The 21,258-nt window shown below is 36.9% G+C and overlaps 1 protein-coding gene across 24 annotated transcripts in view; it reads left to right on the forward strand.

Moving 5' to 3' along the window:
* PKP4 (plakophilin 4) overlaps window positions 1-21,258 on the forward strand; it is a 269,659-nt gene that overhangs the window by 3,228 nt on the left and 245,173 nt on the right. The gene's annotated exons all lie outside the window — the stretch shown is intronic.

Consider the following 21,258-nt stretch of genomic DNA (forward strand, 5'->3'; position numbering starts at 1 on the left):
TGAATTCTTACCTGTACTGTTTTCGGAGGGAGATAGAGGAGCCGTGGTGGTGATGGAAAGCATGAGAGAAGGTAAGCAGAAAGTAGGAGCAACTGGCATTCATCCAGAGGAGGAAAAAGGGCTGTTGCTGCATTTACAAGCTGAATAAACCAAATCTAATTATGTGAGTAGTTCTGACACAATTTGAATTTAAGGAAACTACTACCAAACTGAGTTGAATAAAAACTTGAGCAATTGTATGACCTTGAGTATCTGGACTGTCTATATTAAGTGAGAATTGCAATTTTCTTTGTTTTCTATACAAATTGGGAAAGTAAATTTAATTTAAAACTTTAAAATTTATTTAATTTTTAAAATCCAATTATTGCCAGTTTTCAAACTGAGTTAGTTCCTTGCTGTTGACCAGGGGTTGATGTAAATAGAGAATTTTCATACCCTGGATGATGCCGATCATTTAAGTCCAGTGCCTCACCTTACTACTTAGAAATATTAAGGTATTTTGAGAATGCTCCATAAGCTAATTTTTTTTTCTGTTCCATTCAAGAGGTATGCCCATAATTTCCTTCATTTTAAAATGGACATTATTCCTTTGTTTTTAACTGGAAGATGAAGTAGAGGTTATTCTAGGGTTCTTCTACGGCTTAATCATTCATGGAATTGTATGTCACTTTGGGAACTTGCCTTCACACCTTCAGTGTACTGGGAGATAATTACTTCCTCATTGTGTTAAATGGTTTTGTAGTGCTTTTCCTGGACTGAAGGGGGAAGAAGAATCTAATTCATAACACCAATAGACTGGATATGTTAGGAATATTAAGTAACTATTTCATGCCCAAAATGTAACTACAAATAGCTGCAAACAGAGAGAGACAAAGACAGGCAAAGTAAAACTGGATGTAAGGCTTTGTATACCTCCAGTTAGTGATGATATCAGTTAGCAATTCAGTTTGATGCCCAGCAGTGAAAAATAACAGACTTCTTCTAGGGTAAGGGCATCAGGCCCTAAGTCACAAACAGCAATAATTCACGTGCTTACTGGTTTCAGTTGAGAAGTTGTACAACGTTCAAAAGTTGCTCCCACTGTCACTTCAGTAGTTCAGTGGAATTATCTTCATCTTTTGGAGGCTATGTTACCATAACTAAATTGGGGATATTACATGATGGTGCTCTTCAGTTAAACTTAGAATGCTATAGACATTCCATTTGTCATTGGTCTGAGGGGTTTTTTAAAATTATAATTTAGATTTATTTGATAAATTTATTTATTAAAATAAATTTGATATACCAATATATTTGACGTACCAATAAATGTTGGCTACATTGCTGATCATTTCATTATTCATAGTCTTGATAATATAGTTTATTATAACTCATATATATGGTGATTCATTGCAGATGATAAAATGTCATTAGATTGCACTGTACATTTTTAATACTATAAAATACATAAATTAAAATATGGAAGTGTCTGAATTATTTTAAATCGTATCATTATGAAGCATTTTTCATGAACTGAATAATGCCTGATGATTGGTTAGATGCCAATCCCTGTAGGCTGATATACAATATAGCCCTCACAAAGTCCAGAACTCACAAATAAAGGATGGGGAGGGAGAGGGTCAGGGGAACCAGTAACCCTTTTTTCATCAACAGGCAAGACATGTTTAACTTCTATAGTTATTGTCTTATTCAGTATGAATTTAGTGAGTTACAAACATCCAAGGGTATTTATTCTGCTCTTCCCTAATCTGGGTCCCTGTGTCGTCCCTGCCCACCCCAACACACACGCACCACCACCACTACCAGTGCATCTGTCTGCTTGGAGAGGTGGAAAAAGCCCCCTTTCAGGGACCACTTACATAGAATATAGAAGTTGGTACCTAGTGTTCCGGGTTGAATTTAGAGCAGATGTGGGTTTTTGTCATAAAAATGATTATATTTTTATGAAAGTTATGTAAAATGTGAAGTTGAAGAGGGGTTATCAGAGTACCATGCAGGCTTTGGGGGCCTGGCCGGCAACTTGGAATATAATTTTTCATGGACGCCCACAGCCCATTTACAAATAGACTTTTAAAACAGTGGGTAGGTGGTATCTGAAATTCTGGTCCACTGTAAGCTCTTTCTTTAATTGCAAACATGAGAAGGAGGTGAAAAGCACCCTAAGCCAGAAATTAGGAGATCTGCCATTAAACCTTATGACCTCCACAAATCATTTCATATTTGGGTTACAGCTTCCTACTTTTAAAAGTGCAGGGTTTTGATTGCATTGATCTAAGATATATTTCAACTCAAGGTTCCCAAAGTTCTCAGGGTTTTTTTGTTTTTTGTTTTAAGAAAAAAGGTTTCATAAGCATTGCTGTATATAATCATTCCTATTTTCACTTCTACCCCAAATCATAACAACAGCAAGTTGGGGTTCTCTTCTGAGACTTTTTAATCTCCTTCATGTTCATCTTAAATAGCTTTTTTTTCTTTAACTGTATAATTTGGGGAAGTGAGGGGAAGGGAATAAACCATATAATGTTTTTAAGGTCTCTGTCTACCTCTACCCCAGTTCAAGGTGAACCAAGGTACTTTAGGCCAGGGCAAGTCTTTGGGATTTTACCTTCACACAGAGCGAAGCCCAGGAGAAGTGTCATTATAAGTCAGTGAGGTGTTGTAGTTAGCAGCCAGAGTGTCATGGCTCAATTCTGCCTCTTCTGTTTGCTAGGTGTGTAACTTGGTAAATTATCTAATCTCTCTGGATCTCATTTTGCTCATCTGTAAAGCAGAATGACAAAACTATCCACCTCATATTGTTGTTGTGAGGACTAAATGAGTTAATACATGTAAAGCACTTACAACAGGGCCTAGCTTAGGGCCAGCTCTTAATACATTTAAGTCATTTTTATTCTTACATTGTGGTACTTAATGATGCTTTCTGTAGCATCTACTATATGCCAGGCAAATTACTGGCTTGTTTTCTGTGATCTTAGTCAATATGATTATGAATCTAAATAGTATCTTGTGGGGAAGAAATAAACTACTGAAGAAAAATTATTATGAGCTTGATAGTTTGCAAGAGATTGCTTTTAAAGAAGAGAATCCAGCAAAATGAATGAACTAAGGGCCTTTTTAAAATAGGGAAGTTAGACCTTGTTTGGCAGGCAGTACTTAGAGGCATGTAAACACATCTTAATAAACTGTTACCTTTAAAAGGTAAAGACTGATAGTATTATACACTTGCAAAATGTAAAACATACCTTTTAAATGTGTATGCAACTATTGCATTTGTAATTCTAAGCGGTAGTCATTTTATAAAATGTCTTTGCTAGTCAACATGTGAAGAAAGTGTTAGTGTTAACCAATTATGGACTAAAAAGCATGTTGTAAATAAACTCTTTAAGCTGCCTTTTCTCTCTGAAATTCACACTTGAAATTGGCAGGAAACTACCAAAGCAAGAAAAACTAGAAGAAAAGTTTGGAAAATACTTGATGTAAACCAAAAGACAATGGTTTAATAGATGTAGTCTCTAGTCCTAGACGTGGCCATATTACTAAGCTGGTGTGTGTGCCATGAGCAAGTCATTTAACTCCTCTGGGCTCTGGTTTTCTCATCTTATGAAATGAAGGTGTTGGACCAGATGCTCTCTAGAGTCCTTCTAGTACTTATATTTCACTTCTCTTAGCACAGCTAGTATTCTCATTCTGTTGTATTTTTTCCTCAGCAAGAATGTACGGTCTTCTCAAGAATTTATTACAATTTACCCTCTGGGATAAGGAGAGAAAATTGAAGTTACACATATGAAATGCTCAGCTTCTAAAAATATAAATGTTGCAGCCAGACAAACATTTGTCCCCATAATGGCTGAGTTAGTGGCTACCTTCTTGGACTCATTTGTTAACAAACCAGTCTACTGTGCACATTTGAGGCTTAAGCCTTTGTTGAGGCTAAATTTTCCAGAAGTTGGATAGAAATAGAAGAGAAGTTAATTGAGGTGGTAGTTAGATGGGACTGGTCTTGTTAAAATGAGAAAGGTCCACTTACCATTTGCTTTGGTTTGATTTCCCCTAAAAGGTTTGATTTGTCCTCAAAGAAATTAAGCAACTGAGACAGAGTTGTTCCTCTGGAAAAACTGTTGCTTTTCCATACAGAACTCATTGATCTATATCTCATTATAGAATATAGGTCATTTCATTTAACTCTGGTTTTTTAGTGCACGGCCAACCAACCAGTGTTCAGAAATTGCAGCATATTTCAACAGGATGATATTTTACTTAGATTTGTGCTCTTGTATCTGTTTTTTTTTTTTAAGCAATTAAAAAATCCAGCAAAGAGATTTTCTCCTAGATCCTGCTCTCCCCCACAAAGGGGGAAAAATTCCTATAGAACTTACATATGTATACCTCCATATACAGTAATTTTAAAATATTGAGATTGACTATTTCCCTTTGCTGATACAATAAGTACATAATTTTCAAAAAGGAGAATCAATTATAGTACTGAGATATGCAATATTGATTGAATTCTCAGTATGATCAAAGTAAACACTTGAACAGGCTCTTAAGTTTCTATACCTTCAAGCGAATTGTAAACACTCAAAGTGGAAACCAGTAATAACCACTTTGCAGTGAGGTTCATCATATTGTCTGACACCTGCAACCTGGATTGAATGGGGAACAAGGACTAATCTAGTTAGCATAACTTCTTAGTCCTAAGTACCACCAGGGGTCCAAGTGAGGGGACTGAACACAATTAGCGCTTGAGATATTTGCTGGAGTCCTGCTGTGTGTGAAGAATTGTGTTTTGTTTTGCATACCTCTTATTTAAAAAGATACATGATTCATTTTGTTTCCATTTAGTCATCATTCATTTGTCCCTGGCTCTGTATGAGACTCTGCTAGGCCTCATGGCCAAAAGATGAGTTTCCCTAGGGAGTTTTATAGTCTATGTTGAATTCAGTATTCTTCATCTTTGAGGAAGCTGTGATTAATTTTACCATTTAGTTGGTAAAGATAATATACATGAACTGGAAAAAATTGTTCTAGAAAACTTTGGTATATAAATAAACATGCAAAATTGTTCTGTAAGTATTAAGGATGAGCTGTAAAATGACTTTGTATTCACTAGGTTTTAGCTAAACCTACTTTTTAGGTGTTTTATGTGATACATTACCAAAATCTAGATAGACAGCTGCGTTAACCACTGTCAGCGGCTTTCTTTGGAAAAAGCCTGCATTTGAAAAAGTACTCTCTACCAGTAATAATATAGTGATTTCAGAAAAGGCTTTAATCATGAACTTGATTATTTGCTTTATATTTCTTGAAGTACTTTACCTCATAGCCTATGTAAAATAATTGGTCACAACGAAAATGCATTATTTATGAAGAACCATAATTTATGCCTTAAGATCTGCCATTTTAAGTAAGTTCTTTTTTTCATTTTCATATAGCATTACTTTGGTTTATTGCATTTTGTGCTTTTCTTTATTCTTTATACAATTTATATGCCTTTATAAGTCCAAACTTATTATCTTTTATTGAAAATCCTCCCTTTTGTTGTTATGAATAAACAGAAGAATGTTTTGACAACCTCTTGAGACATCTGCTAGAATAAATGGTCTCATTGAATCTTACCTTGAACCTCAGACTGATGCACTGATGGAAATTTTCCATTTATTGTCAATTTGTCAATGACTGAATAAGCAGCAAAGTCAGTTTTTAAAAAGCACTGAAAGAGGAATCAGAAAACCCAATTGGACTTTCACAAGAACTGCTGTTATTTTGAGACCTGCAATAAGCAACTCAGCTGTTACATGTCTAACTCAGACTGTCCACATATGAAAAATATGTGTCAGTCTGAAATCTTTGGACAATATATTTGCAGGTGTCAACCTTCCAAAATACTGTTTCTGAGTTACTTGATCAGAACTTTGAATGCAATTTTCCATAGAAACAACATAAATCCATAAATCCATCGTCCTAAGATGTAACTGGAGTATATCAGTTCCAAGTTCCTATGGTCCTTCTACTTCCCTGAGCTACCTGAGAGCAGGGACTTTGTCTTTTTGCATGACTTAATCTTGACCTCCAGTCTTTCTGGATACCTTAATTGAATGAATGGGTTTTTAATTCCAATCTTGGCATACCTTCACCTTCTACTCTAGGATAAACCTCTCCCTGCCTAATACCATCCCTCTTTCCTTTTGTAAACTACTTTTGTAAACCGTTTGGTCTTAGATGCTCAAAACTATTTATTGTACATGTTTCAATGGAAAAACTGCATTCTGCCTTATTTAAACAATTACCTTTGTAATACAGTTTGGTAGATAAATAATTATGTCAAATTCCTTGCTGAAAACATTAGAAAATCTTAAACAGACTGATTCATATTCATTATTGCCTGGATTATAACTATGGTGAGATGAGTTTACATAGCACGCTTTTTCTCAGAGTATTAATATGTAGCTATGAAGCACCAAGACAAGCTTGGTCAGGTTTTGGCCATATAACATTGAGCATACTTTCTGTGTCCTTGCCTTTTGTGAATTAGTAATATCTTTGTTATATTCAGCTGATGAATTGAGGTAAAAAATAAGTGCATTTTTAAGCACATGAAGTCTTTCAAAGGAAAAAGTTACTAAAATAATACAAGCATAATTAGCACTATAAAATTACATAAACATTAATAGTCATAAAACAGGAAATTTCACAGCTTGTTTTTGATGTAGTGGGTGCAGCAAGCCTTTGTTTGGTTTTAAAAGTGTAGTTAGAAACACTCTTAAACATTTTGGTGGTTCCTCCCCCAACCTCAAGTAATCACTGTGATAAAATTTGAATAAATTATAATTTTAAAAAATTAAAATTTTGATTGTGAGATGATTATGAACTCACAGTTCATAACTCACAGAACATGCAGTTATAATAATACACACATCCTGTGTACCCATTACCCATTTTCCCCCAATGGTGACAGCTTGCGGAACTATAGAACGGTATCGCAGTCTGGATATTGACATTGATGCCATCAAGATACAGAACATTTCCATCACTCCAAGGGTCCTCATGTGGCCCTTTTGCAGTCACACTTCCACTTCTCTTCCATCCTCACCCCCTCCTTAATCTCTAGCAACCACTAATTGTCCTTTTCCTATACATTATAGAAATATAATTTACTTATATAATTTCATCATTTCAAGAATGTTACATGAATGAAATCATACAGTATGTAACATGAGAGTTTTTTATATCTGTCTCCTCAGCATAATTTTTTAGAAATTCATGCAAGTTGTTACACGTATCAATGTTCTCTCCTGTTTTATTGCTGTGTAGTATTCCGTAATAAGAATGTACCACAGTTTGTTTAACCATTCACACTTTGAGGGACATCTGAATTTTTTTGCAATTTACAGAGCTATTAGACATATCTCTATACAGGTTTTTATAAGTTTATATTTCTCTGAGGGAAATGTCCAGGAATGCAATTACTGGGTTAAATTATAATTTTTAAAGCTTCCTTTCTATAATTATACACTGAATTACATGTGACCTCGGTAATTTAAAAGTTAGATTTATAGTTTTGGTAAATTATAAAAACCTTGTCTGTGAAACCAAGTCTTTTATCTTTTATTACCGAGTATTTTACAATACTTGTACATTCTTTTACAAATACTGCCTCCTACCTTATTTTTAGCAGAATCTCATCATTGATTTTATTTTGTTTCATTTTTTTATTGATGTATAGGTGATGGACAGTGTTATATAAGTTACAGGTGTACAATATAGTGATTCACAATTTTTAAAGATTATACTCCATTTACAGGTATTAAAAAATATTGGCTACATTCCCGTGTTGTACAATACATCTTTGTAGCTTATTTTATACCGAATAGTTTGTATCTCTTAATCCCCTACCCCTATATTGCCCCTCCCACCTTCCCTCTCCTTATTGGATACAGAGAACTAGTTTGTTCTCTACATCTGTGAATCTGCTTCTTTTTTTTATATTCACTAGTTTGTTGCATATTTTTTAGATTCCATATATAAGTGATATCATTGCCTTTCTCTGACTTATTTCACTTAGCATAATGCCCTCTAATTTCATCCATGTTGGTGCAAATGGCAAAATTTTATTCTTTTTTATGGCTGAGTAGTATTCCAGTGTGTGTGTGTGTGTGTGTGTGTGTGTGTGTGTGTGTGTGTGTGTGTGTATACCACATCTTCTTTATCCATTTATTTACTGATGGGCACTTAGGTTGCTTCCATATCTTGGCAGTTGTAAATAATGCTATGAACATTAGTCTCATCATTGATTTTAAATGGAATTCATGAAGTTACTTTGTAGCTTGACTTCAGGGTTTGTTTGTTTCTGTTATATTTTATTTTGTTTTAGACAGGAGGTATATTTAATTTCCAATAACAATTCTGTATTTTAAAATGTTAATTTTAGTTTTTTCAGAACTTCACCTATATATATGTAAACAATTGTAGTAATATGCTTTTAAAACAAAAGTTTATTGTGTACCATGCTAACAGGCGAACTAGGGATTTAAAATGAAGACAGTATCCTTGTATGTGATTGGAATCAATCCAGTTGTCAGGTGGAAGCCAACAAGCATACCTGGAACTTTTAAAGGCAAGGAGTCTGCTTTCTTTCCTAGAAGAGAAGATGTTTTCTAAAGCACAGTTTTCTCATCCCTTCCCCACCACCCCCCTGCAAGTTTTCCCCTTGCTTTTTGCATGATTATTGCATACAATTTCTGCCAGAGAAAAATGTTGAAATTGTGTCTGGTCTAAATAAAATTATTGCAATTGATAATTTGATTTGTTTTTATACCCTTTCTACCTTGAATGTCTAATATGTTTGTTTTCATGGTTAAAATGCCATCAGATCATTTAATTAGTTTTATATCTTGTTCTGTATTGTTTATATTTAGTCTAAGATTTTTATCAATGTTTTTTAACATTCACAGTCTTCTGAAATCATAGCTGAGGAAGACAAGTGATAATTACAATTAGTCCTAAAACATAGCTTATACAGTAACATTCTTCTTCAACACTGTGCTTTTAAGGATTTGGTCCTTTCTCTATATTTGAATGATACAACCTCAGCACCTTTTAATTTCATAGAAGTATGATCTTCCCAACAAATTGTAGATTTCCCGAAGGCTTTCTGTAGGTAGCTGGTATGCCCTTCTCTGCCTGGTGAGCCCATGGTTTTTTTCCCTTCAAGGTCTAACTTATTGACCCCTCCTTGGTGAAGCCTCCTTTGCCCTTCTCTGCAGATTTAAACCTTCCCACCTGTGCCTCTTAGCACTTTGCATGTAACTCTGCTACAGATATGTGTCACACAGTGTTCAAGTTATTTCTCTGTGTTCCTGGCTGTATTGTGAGCACTGTCCAGGTTAGAACTGTGTCACAGCCGTCATTGTAACCCTCACCTAGCAACGTGCCTGACATACATATTAAGCACCAGATGCCTGCTTTGGGTAAATGAATAATGAAATACTTTGTTTATAACCTTAGTCATCCGTCTCCACTCTAACCTTTAGTGAGTCCCCGTTTTTCACCCTGCAGGATCACTTTAGACTCCAGCCTGCCTACCAATAAAGGCCCTTCATAATCAAACCTTAATTACTCTCCTTCCTGAACCTTCTGCATCAGCAAAACCAGTTTCTACTCACTGTTTCCTGACTCCCTGCACTGTTTCAATCCTCACAGCCCTCCAAGACCTAGTTCAAATCCTTCCTTGTGTGTGTGACCTCAGACCACTGGCTGATGGTCATCTCTCCTCCAAATGTCTCTTTTCTCTGGCTTTTAATGATAAATTCCCCATGTGGTTTTTCTGTTGTTGTGTTGGACTGTTAACGTCTACTGATTAACTTTTCTCTTGTCTCTTTCCTGCAAGTTAATTGTAGCTCTGGAGGCAGGGCCTTTGTCTTGTATGTTTGCTATCTACCAAGTGACACATTTCAAGTAGAGCTCATTCAGGAAGTAGAGGCTGTGCCTGCTGGTGATGTTGGTGGGCAGGGCCAACCTCTAACTTAGGAATGCTGAGATGTATACGAAAGATAGTCTCTCGTGTCCTTCTTTCATTAATAGTTATTTGCGAAGCACCTAGTATGTGCCAGTTTTTGGTATATGCCATTTAGATGTTTTGGAGACCTCAGTTGTCAAATAAGCTACGTCAAAATGAAGTTTTGATGGTTTGTTCTTAAAGACCCCTTTGCCAAATAAGCTGTATTAAGTGGGATTTTGCTTCTCTAAGTTGTTGTCTCTTATTTTTATATAGTACTGTCCCATGTTGAAAAGAGTGAACACTGTGACTGAGAAAACAAAGAAAATTTTATCTCTTGAACTTTTTTTTTTTAAAACAGTGAAAAGTTATATGTTTTTGAAGCTACAGAGTTGTGATGTCCAATCTGGTAGCTACTGACCACATGGACTATTGAAAATTTTAAATTAAAAATTCAGTTTCTTGTCCTCACTAGCCACATTTTAAGTGCTGAATAGCCACATAGGACAAGTGGCTGTAGTAATAGGCAGATACAGAACATTTTTGTCATTGCAGAAAATTCTGTTGCAGCTGGTATAGAGAGTAGCTGGGACCAATTATAAATAAAATAACAAAACTGTAAATGTTTTTTGGTTAACAAAGCAATATGATATAGCTTTACAGTTTCCAAAGCATTTCTATTAATATCTATTTAATCCTTTTAATAACTCTGTAAAAATAGGTGATATACTTACCTTCATTTCACTAGCAAGGAAATTATAAGAGAGTCACAGTAATAAAAAAAGTATCAAAATAAACTAAGTTCAGTTTGTGGTCCAGTTCTTCATACTGAAATAAGATAGTTGTTATTTAGTAGTTAGTTAATATTTGGTTAATGAATTATGGGAAGTATTTGAGGTACAAGAATGTGTGGTCTTATTTTTTTCATCACTTAAAATCTCATCAAGCGGACTTCCCTGGTGGTGCTCTGGTTAAGAATCCGCCTGCCAATGCAGGGGACGTGGGTTCGAGCCCTGGTCCAGGAAGATCCCACATGCCGCGGAGCAACTAAGCCCGTGTGCCACAACTCCTGAAGCCCGCCCGCCACAAATACTGAAGCCTGTGCACCTAGAGCCCGTGCTCCGAAAGAAGAGAAGCCACCGCAATGAGAAGCCCGTGCACCGCAACGAAGAGTAGCCTCCTCTCGCCGCAACTAGAGAAAGCTTGCGCACAGCGACAAAGACCCAACGCAGCCAAAAATAAATAAATTAAATAAGTAAAATTTTTTTTAAAAAGAGAAGACCATGCTCACAAGTATATTAAAAAAAAATCTCATCAAGTTAAAAAAAACTTGGGCTTATCTTTTGAAAATTTCAGTAGAATTCAGAGAATTCTAGTCAGGAACCATTTATTACAGAGGCCCAGTGCTCAGTATGGGAAGGGGTATGGAAATGATTTGGGAAAGGCCTAGTCCCTACATTCATGACATTCTCTCTTAGAAGTGAAGTTACAGTAGCAGGTGAGCCTCAGAGATGCCAGAAATGTCCTTACTGACTGCAGAGAGGCTCGATTGTCTTCATCTGTTTGGCAACTTCAAGTCTGCCAGAGTCTTTTCCTCTCCTGCGTTCCGCCCGCAGGCTGAGACGTGTCAGGGCAGCAAAGGTATAAAGCAAGAGTGCTTGTCCTCAAGAAGCTTATGTTAAAACTTGTCCATGATTCTGGGGATAAGAGAAAGAAAATGGTTGTTCTGAACATCTTTGATTTGTGGTTTTGCTTCGAAAATTAAATTTTAAAACTGCCTGGAACACATAGAAGTGTAGGTATGCAAAGTAAGTTAAACAACATGCGAAATGGAATTAATTTAATATGCAGGGTATCACCTTGCTTCAAAATTGAAGGAAAGCTAAAGCAGAGTCCTCCCCCTTCCCCTATTTTTTCTTTTAATGCCGGTCTAAGACACAGAAATCTCATCTGATTTTTAAATTTCCATAAAGTAGCTTCAGAGCAGAAAAAAAAAGAAAAATCCTGACGTCCAATTTCAGTTACTTTAAATAAATATATCTTGACATTTCTTGTTTTTAATATTTAAGATATAACAAATCTATGCTGTATCCTATGGTCTCATTTTGTACTGCTTTTAAGAAGCTTAGGTGATTGACCCTCCTGATAGGGAAAGTATAGGCTGTAACTAGTGTGCAGGCCCCTTCTCTGTGACTCAGTTTGCTTGTAAAGACATTAAAACTGATAGAGTCAGTCTGAAGATAATTTTTCATTCACTGTTATTGGATTCATTTTAATTTTCAGTTCTGCGCTGAGCTTCTTAAAGCTTTTTGGAGGAGAGAAAGAGCTGGGAAAGAATACCTTTTTACCCTATATCTTTTAGAAACCATGTGATAAGATTTATAAGTTTGGGCTAGCTGTAGAACGAGACTGAATAACTTAAGCATGTTTAATTTTTCAATCATCAAAAATGTTTAAATGCCTCTGTTAAGTTTAATGTGGTATCTGAAATGGAATTACTTTTCGATGACTAGCGCTTCATTTCTTTGAAATAATGCTTAGTTCAATAAATGGCAGTTAATAGAAGAAGGAAATTGTCCTTATTTTGTAACTATGAATAAGATTGGAGAAATAGTAAAACAGGTGTTCATTGATATTTAGTTGGAAGCTACTGCTTATGGCAGACCCACTAGGAGAAGAGATGAATCTTACTTCCAGTATGTCTTCTCTCATATATGTGATGAGCTTCTGTTACTGCAGTGATTTGCACAGTTTGAAATAAAGCACAGTTTTTTGTGTCAGCACTTGAAGGCTTTTTTTTCTTTTTGACAACGAGCAAAACGTTAGACATTTCAGTGTGAATAGCTCTTGTGATCCAGAAAATTCGAGCAGACAATTTAATTGTTCTTGACTGTAAAAATTAAATCTGATACTAAGTTTAATCCAGAATCTATTCATGTAGGCTTTCCCCCCTTATTTCAAACAAATTAAACTTGCATGTCTAAGCAACTACACTGATGTAACATTCAGAAGAAAATTCATGCCAAGTGATTTAGAACCCACCCTCCTTACTCCCTGATCATTATTAATCCTATTCTTTGACTTTCCTGGCCCCATACGTAATCAGGCTCACGTCTTCATCTGTAAAATATTTCTTCCACCGAAGCCCCCTTTTGGGCCATGGTTTTCTCTCCTTCCCCTCCAAATCCCTGAGAGATTCCTCTACCCTGGGTGGCTCCATAGTGCTTGTTGAGAAGGGGCTTAGGTTGGTGGCCTGGCTGAAGGAGGGACCAGGGTCTGGAAGCTGTGTTTATAACAAGCATGCTGTTTTTGAGTTAAACTGTTCATAGAATAGGGTGACTACGCTATACTGACAAATTCCCAGCTACAGTGGGCTTTCACCAGTGTCCTAAGGAACACAGGGTTTTTTGCCCTTCCCTCAGCAGTTTAAGGCCTTTTTTCTCTAGCAGAGATAGGAGAGAAGGATCCAGGTGGTATTTCGTGCCTCTCCCAAGGCAGTTGCTGTTCTCCTCCCCAGGCGTGCACCTAGTGGGAGGCAGTCTCCGGACTCTGGACAGGCTTTTATGTTGGCACCTGGGGAGGTCCATGAAGAAGAACCTGAGTGTGGGTTCACCTCCTGTCTGTGTTCCTTCAGAGTTCTGTATTCTCTTGCTTGCCCACATTTAGCCTTTACCAGTTTACTAGCTCATTGCTTCTTGCCAGCATTCAGCAGCATTGCCCCAGGTAAGTAGGTCCATCTCCTTGGAGGTGCCTCTCTTTCCTTAATTTCAGGTTAGTTGCTTATACTGAGGTTTCAGCTCTCTAAGTTGAAGAAAATTGTGAGTTGGCAGACTGTGTGGTGTTTTTGTGGCTGTCATCAGGGTAAAATCTCTGCTCTTTCTTTGTTCTCCTGGAGGAAATGTTATATCCGTTTACAGCCCCTTTGAAGAAGCTAATCTTTCCACTTCCAGTGTCAAGAACCCCTGGCCCCAGTTTTAAAATCTTTTTATTAGAGCTTTTTTATTTTTTGATAACCTGTCTATGTGCTGTCTCGCCACTAGATTGTGGACTAACAGTCATAAAACTGTGCCTGGCACAGAGTGGGCGCTCAGTAAGTGTAGACATTGTAGTTTGCATTTTAATCTAAATGAGGGCACTTTTCTTATACGTAATGGTGGCAGCATATTCTGTCTGTGCCCTGCCCACATGCCATGGCACTCACCATCAAATCATTGTCTTCTGACCTGACAGCTTCCTACTACAAGCCCCTGGGACTTCTAGCCTGAAGGCTCTGCTACCAATGTTGGGTCAGATCAGAAATGCCAGGAGGTTATCATCCCTAGGGGGTAGCCCCCAACCATCAACTAATGGGAGCTGGACCAGTAGCCCAGCTTCTTGGGCCCTTAGTTGACACATCCCTGAGGCCTGTCCTCTGCAGGCTCCCTGAGGTCCCCAGCAGACGGGAGATCCATTTGCTCAGAGCAGTGACCTGCTTACTAATGTACCCCTTAGTCACTTTCTTCCCTACCTTATTTGTCCACCTCCCAAGTCAATTACTTGCACTCCAGTCCTTGTCTTGGGTCTGATTCTGGGGAATTCCAACTCAGTACAGTTATAATTCACATAAATATTCAGACATTTGAAGTTCTGTATATTAGGAACAATCAACAAAATCAAGGAGATTTGACTTTTTTTTTTTTTTTTTTTTGAGAGGATTTATAACTTTCAACAGATTTTCAAATGGTTCTTTGCTTCTCCCCTCCAAAGAGTTAGGATAATTGCAATAAAGGTAAAGAAACATCTTTTTTTTTTTTTTTTTTCCTTTAGCTTAAGACTTTAGAGCAGTTCTTTCCCTTTCAGAGGACTGGTACAGTGAATCTTTTTAGATGCAATCAGGAAATCACTGGGACATTATAGGTACACATGTGGGCATATCTCAACCCTGGATTTTAAAGATATGATTTCAGGTTTAACTTTATCATCCACATGCACAGCAAAAATGTATTGTGGTGTCAACATTTTACCATCCCTTTCCTCACTTTGAATAGGGAGCTCATCCTCTGAAGGTTTAACTGAATTAAAATAGTATCAGTTTTGGATCAGAGAACTGCTATTTTAAATACAGGAAAATTCACTTTTAAAATAGTTTTTTTTTCTAATTATAAACGTGATCCATACCATTATAGAAAAATCTTTAAATTCAGAAAACCACAAAAGAAGGAAGTGAAACCCACCTATATTTACCTGCATCCAGAGGTGATCACTGTAGGTATTTTGTTATAAACCGTCAAATTCCTTTTTAAATGTATGACTGTGTTAAAGTTAAGCCACAGATAGGATGGTCACACTTTGAGGAGAACACTGCTGACAAGGTTAATGTTTATGGAATCACAATATGCAGTCCCTTCCTTTTACAGGAGAAGAACCTGAGATCTGGAGAGGTGGTGAATCAGGTTCGTGTACTTTCCTGGATCAGGAGATGTAGTTGCTTCCTCAGGGGTTGTGTCTGTGTGTATCTGCAGCCTGGTCATCCTTTGTGGGAATAGCCTTTGCAGTCTGGGCCTCCCAGAATCCCATTGAGCCCTTCCCTTGATGGATGCCAGATTGTTCTCTGTAGGCCACATCTCTGCTTTACTTCTTAAGGTAATCAGTTTGCTTCTCCAGTGGTTACCTCTACTTGGGTTACTCTGGAAGAGTTACTTGGGAGACTTGACTTCAGGTTGGATGGCAGGAAACAATGGCGCATATGCAGCATCTTTGGAATTTGTGTTACTGGTATCATTTTGGTCATCCAGCCTCCAAGGCAGGTCTAAATTTGAAGCTGAAAAAGAGTGAGACCTAAGTCATGACCCGAAGCCTAAACCCAAAACCATGTTAATATCCCCAAATTATTAGCCAGGTTTGTTGAAAAGATATGTTGATCTTACTGAGAGCTAACATCCCTTTCTGTCACCTCATGGATTAATTTTGTGTTTGATTTTAGGTTTTAGGTTGTATTAGTTCTTTTTTATCTTTGTATAGTAATTGCTGCTTTATGCTTTAAAATTTTAGGAAGTGCTAAAAAAAACACCTCACCACACACAAGTGTTATGGAATCCAGATATAGCCCTAGATTTGACATTCAAATGTCTTCAAAAAAGTGGAATCAAACTGTTCTGCATATTCAAAATGTACCTTTTTCTAAAAAGTAAATACAAGATACTTTTCCTGAATGACTCAAATGTTCAGTGTGAGATGAATCAAGTCGCTGGTCCCTGAAACATTCTCACTGTCACCAAGACATTCACATGTCCCCCTCTATCTATTCTTGGACTTATTATCTTGATGAAATGGCCTAACCCAAGAAAATCTTTCTGCTTCATGTTAAATAGCTGGCCTTAGTACTTGAAGCTTTGGTCTAGTGGTAAATATGAGAAGCTAAACTAAAGATACTATTGAACAAAATCTTAGGCCCCAAGAGAAATTGGTGAGGTGGCAGTGAGTGATATGGGAAAGAAATTTGCATCAGGATTTGTCTTCTATTGATGTAGTTCAGTTTTCTTGTTGCTTCAAGTATTATGTCTTATGGTCATTTTATTTAAATCTAAGAAACTCAGAGGGGGCGGGGAAGGCCTATCCATGCTACCGAGCTAGTCAATTTAAAGATAATCTCTTGGGGCTTCCCTGGTGGCGCAGTGGTTGGGAGTCCACCTGCCGATGCAGGGAACGCAGGTTCGTGCCCCGTTCCGGGAAGATCCCACGTGCCGCGGAGTGGCTAGGCCCCTGAGCCATGGCTGCTAAGCCTGCGCGTCCAGAGCCTGTGCTCCACAATGGGAGAGGCCACAACAGTGAGAGGCCTGCGTACCGCAAAAATAAATAAATAAATAAATAAAAATAATCTCTTAAGGGCAACAGTCAAACCCTGCCATGATAGTGGGATACAAAAAATTTAGTCCTATGAAATGTGGAGGTGAATCATGGCAAGATTAATGAAGTCTCCAAATTAGGTCTGCCTACCAAGCTAGCCAGCCACAAATTCCAGGAGTTTGGCTGCCAGTATGTTTGGTTATATATAAATTTTTGTTTGTGAATTCATATTATCCATATTTGTGTAGCTGTGAGGCACTTTTTGCTGTAATTTGTTTAGTACATAAAGTCTTTGCTTCATTGGTGTCAGACTTGTTCCTATTCTGAATTTGTTGGTGATCAGAAACAAATTCAGGATAGGAACCAGTTTGTATCCATTAGTCATTATATCAAAGTAAAGCAGTGAAAGCATCATCAGTAATTACAGAAATCTTAAGCGCTGGTTAGGTATCTCTGACTTAGGAATACTGGAGATGGCCAGATCTTTAGGTCTGGAGTCTGAACCTAACCTCTTAGTTTGGCCAGAAGGTACTTCCAACCCTTAGATGTCTACATGCCCAGTGCTGTGCAGACACACACAGGAGCTCAGTGCATTCCATAAGCCTTTAATCCACAGTCTACCTCCATTATGTGTGCCAAGGAGAGGAAGAAAACTTGTTGACAGCAATTGATGGCCCAACTGTTTCAAGGCCACAGGAAACTCTCAAAACTGCAAGTCCAGTAGGATTGCATGGCAGCATCCTGGGCAAGGTACCATGTCTCTCATTAGCTAATTTAGATGAGAATTCAGGACTTTAATACCCTACCTCTCCCACACAAAAAAAATTTTAAACAGGAAATGATCTAGGCCAACTAACCTGGAGGTGTGCTTTTTGCAAATAAGCAATCGGGAGAAAACCTTGCCAAAGTGAATGAACTACTTCACTGCAGCAGAAGTATCAGCTCCTGTGCCGTTGAAGTATTAATTATGGCCTGATTTCTCTGAAAGCCAAGCAGCAAGGAACAGACCCTGTGAAGAGAAGTAAGATATCAGGGTTCCCTGGAATTCTATCATATTGATCAACTGGGATTAGGCTGAGGTTCAATTTCCTGGTAACAATTCCTTATTTAAAAAATGGCTAAAGCCCCATGCCAGCTAAGCTGTAGGGACCAGCTTCTGAGGTATGCAGATAATAAGTTGCTAGCTATTATAATGCCTTCTATACATAACCGATAAGCCAGGAACAAAGTTTATAGTCTTAGCTCTTGTGTTCTAGAGAGAAACTTCTAGCTCAGGCTAAAAACATTTTCAATGTTCTAAAATAGACTGGCAAAGGTTAGAGATCTTAAATTTGCAGTTTTCTTTCTGAAAGGATGTGGTTTGAAATTTAACCTCATGTTAGCTACAAGATGTGAGGTTGTTGAATAAGGAGGAATTTTAGCTTTATCCCAGATTATAAAGACATAATCATTACTTAGGTTATTATTTTTTTAATTAGGGAAGCATTCAATAAATTTACTTCTGTGCCTTAAAAGTAATCACATTATGTTGTATGCTTTGTTTCTCCCGTTCAGTGAGTTAGAATATTGTAAGATAAAATGCTCACAGGCAGATGACTTGCTATGATTTTGATTTTCAAAGTTTAATAAACACTTCGGACTATGCCAATAATATATGTGGTCTTTAAATTCTTTGTACTGAAAGATACACGTTTTAAAAGTGTTGTAGTAGGTATAATTAAGATAAATGGAATCATTAGCAAGCGTGTGTCATCTGTCGTCTGTCCACCTGGGCAGTATCTCATTTTTTTCCTATTAAATAGCTTGATAAATATTTTTGACTGAGTCACCTATTAGTAATGGCTTAAACCTGAAGCAACATGGTGAAGTACAAACAAAATATTAATTAGCTACATAATGTTTTGGTAGTTGTTCAAAAACATAATTTGAAGTGTGATGTGTGAAAGGGGTCAAAAGATAACAAATTTCCTGTGGCATATATATAACAATACAATTACTCGGCCATAAAAAGAAACGAAACTGAGTCATTTGTAGTGAGGTGGATGGACCTGGAGTCTGTCATACAGAGTGAAGTAAGTCAGAAAGAGAAAAACAAATACCGTGTGCTAACACATATATATGGAATCTAAAAAAAAAGAAAGTTATGAAGAACCTAGGGGCAGAACAGGAATAAAGACGCAGATGCAGAGAATGGACTTGAGGACACGTGGTGGGGGGAAGGGTAAGCTGGGACGAAGTGAGAGAGTGGCATGGACATATATACACTACCAAATGTAAAATAGATAGCTAGTGGGAAGCAGCTGCATAGCACAGGGAGATCAGCTCAGTGCTTTGTGACCACCTAGAGGGGTGGGATAGGGAGGGTGGGAGGGAGATGCAAGAGGGAGGAGATAGGAGATATATGTATATGTATAACTGATTCACTTTGTTATAAAGCAGAAACTAACACACCATTGTGAAGCAATTATACTCCAATAAAGATTTTTTTTTAAAGATACAAATTTCCAGTTATAAAATAAATAACTCCTGAGGATGTAATGTAAAGCATGGTGACTATTTCACTGTTACATATTTGAAAGTTGCTAAAAGAGTAGAACTTAAAAGTTCTCATCACAAGAAAAGAACTTTTGTAACTGGGGTGACAGATGTTTACTAGACTTATTGTGGTGATCATTTCACAATATGTACAAACATTGAATCATTGTGTCATATACATGAAACTAATATAATGTTATGTCAATTATACCTCAATAAAAAGAAAAACATAATTTGAACTTTTGGGGTAAATAGAAACTGGTGATTGCTAATGCTAATGAGACTTTGTTTAGTGTTTTTATGGAATATTTCAAATACAGAAAAGTACAGAGACTAGTGTAATGAACACCCATTATGATGAACACTTGTTCAGATTTGAGAAATCTTGTTTTACCAAATTTGCTTAGCGTTTCTGAAGTTGGTGTTTATCCTTTTCATTATGTTTTTATAAAATGATATATATGTATCATTTATATATATATACATATATATGTATATATATATAGGCTTTTAGATGTTGAAAATCTTTGTTATGGTTGTATGATTTCTTGACACTTCTCCCCCAGTATATTAGAGTTAGTAAATTCTACCCCCAAAGTACTTTGATGGAAGGGACTTGTTCCCATTTTTTTTCTAGGAAGGGCTGCCAAGCCAGGATCCTCCAGGAGGTTTTTCTTATTTTTCTTTTTCTGTTAGTAGGAGTTACTTAAGTGGTATTATTTTTTTTCAGCCCTTCAGCTCTTCAACAATTCAGATGTTAAATAGTAGCTAACTTTTAAATGTAGCATAAATTTAAATTTTTCTTTTTCTTGGTATTTTCCTGTTTAAGTTTCCATAGGCAGTTTGACATTTTTGTACTTAAAATGAGAATTTTGATATATTTATCAATCATTAAAAGAATTCAAATAGCAACTGTTTTAAGGGAAAAAAACTTCATTAACCTATAACAGGTGGTAATCCAACTCTGTCATTGATGACAGCTGAATAAGAGTTCATAAGTGTTAATTATTCTTTGATTTATTATTTAGTCTCTGACTTACTGTATGACCCAGACAGACAGTTCTTTTCCAAGTCATGAAATGGAAATGTATTTCTGAAGCATTTATGATTTCTTTTGGATTTATGCAAATTTTGTACTTCTCTCTCCGTGTCTTTTTTTTCTTAATTGAAACATAGCTGATTTACAATATTAATTTCAGGTGTATGTAGTGATTCGGTATTTACAGATTATATTCCACTTAATATTTTTTAATACATTTATTTATTTTATTTATTTTTATTTTTGTAAAATAAAAATACAACATAAAGACCCAACTTGTGTTGGGTCTTCGTTGCTGTGTGCGGGCTTTCTCTAATTGAGGTGAGCAGGGCTACTCTTCATTGCAGTGCGCGGGCTTCTCATTGCGGTGGCTTCTCTTGTTGCAGAGCACAGGCTCTAGGCACACAGGCTTCAGTAGTTGCAGCACACAGGCTCAGTAGTTGTGGCTCACGGGCTGTAGAGCGCAGGGTCAGTAGTTGTGGCGCACGGGCTTAGTTGCTCTGTGGCGTGTGGGATCTTCCTGGACCAGGGCTTGAACCCGTGTCCCCTGCATTGGCAGATGGATTCTTCACCACTGCACCACCAGGGAACCCCTCATTTAATGTTATCACAAAATAATGGCTATATTTTCCTGTGCTGTACAATATATCCCTGTTGCTTATTTATTTTATACATAGTAGTTTGTAGCTCTTAACCCCATACCCCTATCTTACCCCTCGTCCCCCTCCCCGCTGGTGACCACTAGTTTGTTTTCTATATCTGTGAGTCTGTTTCTGTTTTGTAATATACATTCGTTTTATTTTTTATATTCCACATGTAAGTAATAACATAGAATATTTGTCTTTCTCTGACTTATTTCACTAAG

The sequence above is a fragment of the Kogia breviceps genome, chromosome 2 (assembly GCF_026419965.1).
Source record: "Kogia breviceps isolate mKogBre1 chromosome 2, mKogBre1 haplotype 1, whole genome shotgun sequence".
Lineage (NCBI taxonomy): Eukaryota > Metazoa > Chordata > Mammalia > Artiodactyla > Physeteridae > Kogia > Kogia breviceps.